Below are 2685 nucleotides of genomic sequence, written 5' to 3'. Positions count from 1 at the left end.
TCTTGTGTGGGGATGCATTGAACCTGTGGGATTCCCTGCCTCAGTTTTTCCCTGTCCTCTACACGTTTCCCTCCCAGCTCATGGTCACTTAATAAGCATGAAATATCTTCATCTTCATTAACTATATTACTGAGAGCGAACAGTTCCTAGTGGCCCTTTCTCAGCAAGCTTGGGGTCTAATAAGGGCAGATACTTAACCCCAGGAATAAATAATTATGCGATTACAGCCCTTGGCAGCTATCCTGCAGGGAAGAGTTTCACTGGGATCCACTTAATCACAGCACAGTTAATGGTACTGAGGTGCCCACTGCTTTCTTCTCCAGTGAACTGAGATGGAGATTCCTGGCTATAATTCCCTGAGCACTAAGGCACTGAGAGACCTCAGGCTCATGGGGAATAATATCTCTTTGGCAAGGAAGCCCTCTGCAATCATGGGATGCATTAACCTGCCTCCATGGGCAGCTGAGGAGCTGCTTATCTCAGCAAGAAGCCACCAGCATGGTGGAGACACCTACGGCCTTGCCTCCTCACCCAGCCTGGAGTCACCATTTGGATAATCACTCTATGGCACCATTCCAGCTGCTGTTCTGGTCCCCAAGAGCCTCTGCACAGAACCTGTCTTAGGCATTGGAGGGAAGAATTCTACCTCAGCAGGAAGAACAGCTCATCAGGGAGTCCAGAGAACAGCGAGATCTAGATCCAAAGCTGAATCCACAAATGAGATAGAGTCACCAAATCCCAACCGCAGGCTTGTGATTCTTTCCTCTCTGCCTCCTTAGTCTTGACTCTGTGCACTTGAATCTCACCAATAGTCACTTACCAGGGCTGAGCAAAGTACAAGCCAACTTCAAACAGGCCAAGGGGGTATTTCCCTAAGTCAATGTAGTGGAGGGGAGAGAAAGGAGCAATAGCAGTGGCCTCAATTTGTAGACGATCTGGGAAGTAACCATCTTCTTAAAGTGATCCAGTTGCAGAAGTGGGGTCAGGAGAGAAATGGAATAGCTCTCATCACACCCTGGGAAAACCTCCTAAAGTTACATATGGTACAAAGTGGGACTCCACTGAGATCTTTGGCCAATATGGTCAGTAAAGAGGGAAAGGGAACAGAGAAAGAAGTGCACTGAAACCAGAAGTAGGTAACTAGGTTCAAATCCCTGCACCCTTACTTATTAACAGCATGATTCAGGACAAGAAGCTTAACCTCTCTGAGCCTCAGTTGCCACATCTGTAAAACAGGGGCAAACCACATAGGTTGTTATAAGCATTAAAATAAGGTAGCCTACTTCAAACTGCTCATTCTAGTCCCTGGCTGCAAGTAGGTCCTCAACAAACACTGGTCCCCTCCTTCCATCAGCTGAAGATGCTTCTGTCCTCTGGGTATTTACCATCTGGCAAGCACAGGCTCCATGCGTCTGCAGCTTACTATAAACTGGCCCCTGAGAAGCACCTTCCATCTGACTTCCCTGACCCAAGCTAACAGAACCAAACTGAGGATAGGTTGTTGGTACTTCTATATCTTCATACCCAGAGATTCCTCCCCCTCTGAGGCTGAGGATGGGGCTCCCAGCCAGGACACAAGTCACATTTTCTCACTGATTCTCTAAGATTTTGCATGGGCAAGCATGGGAGGGACTCAAAGGCCAGAGAATGTGGGGCCTGGACAATCTGGTCCCCTCTCTCCTCAAACTTAAGATTAAACAGAGTTAGAGCAGAGATCTGAGTGGGACTCTCTGGGGACTCCAGGTACCTCACACTAGGGAATGTAACATACTTCCCTGGCAGTCGGGGCCTTTACAGTGAAGCCCCTGCCTTCATTCCTCATTAATATCTGGCCCCAGCTATCTCACACACATGAACTCTGGTGCCTTATAAAGCAGACCACATATCCCACACCCTCTCATATCTGTGTCTCTGATTAGGCTGTGCCCTCAGCCTGCAGTGCCTTTTCAGGTTCACTAACACTGAGATTTTTAATTCACAAGTTATGCACTCTTCTCTGATTCCCAAATAAGCAATGATAGCACCTTGCTGAACATGCTAATGTTGCTGTCTATGTGGCAGATATAGCACTCCTTGTCTTTCCTTCTTTACTTATCCAAAAATGTTTTCTGAATCTTTACTATGTGTTATGATTTTTGTGTGTGTGCCTGTTATGATTTTAGTTGTTGACATATCTCTGCAGTGCCCAATGACACCTGGCATCCTTGTCCATCTCTACACCCTCACCACTCAGCACAGAGCCCATCATACAGGAGGTGTTCAATAAGCAAGGCTAAGGCTACCAGTCCTGCCCTCACACCCAGCTTGCCAAAACCACACTCGAACCTTTTCAGAGTTCTGCATTAGCAGAATGGAACACCCTTACATAATGATTTTCTCATCAGAACACACTCCCCAAAAAGGCACTGGGGCTTTTTCATCAACCTGGGAAGTGATTGGACCTTGGTGATGACATAAAAATATCCTTGCTGCCCAAAAGTCTGACCTAACACTGATTGCACCACTTAATTTAAGAGTTTTTGCCCTCCTCCAAAAAAACAAATACCTCAATGTATTCAAGAGATAGAACATGTCCTACACAGTCAAGGAAAAACCTTAAAGGTGGGAGTCGACCCACCCCAGCTGGCCTGGGGTGACCCATCCTATGTGCAGGTTCCTCACTTTTCAGATGAGGGATGAGCATGT

Source organism: Panthera leo, chromosome D1 (genome assembly GCF_018350215.1).
Source record: "Panthera leo isolate Ple1 chromosome D1, P.leo_Ple1_pat1.1, whole genome shotgun sequence".
NCBI lineage: Eukaryota > Metazoa > Chordata > Mammalia > Carnivora > Felidae > Panthera > Panthera leo.
The sequence above is the reverse complement of the archived record's forward strand: the minus strand, read 5'-3'. Positions refer to the sequence as shown.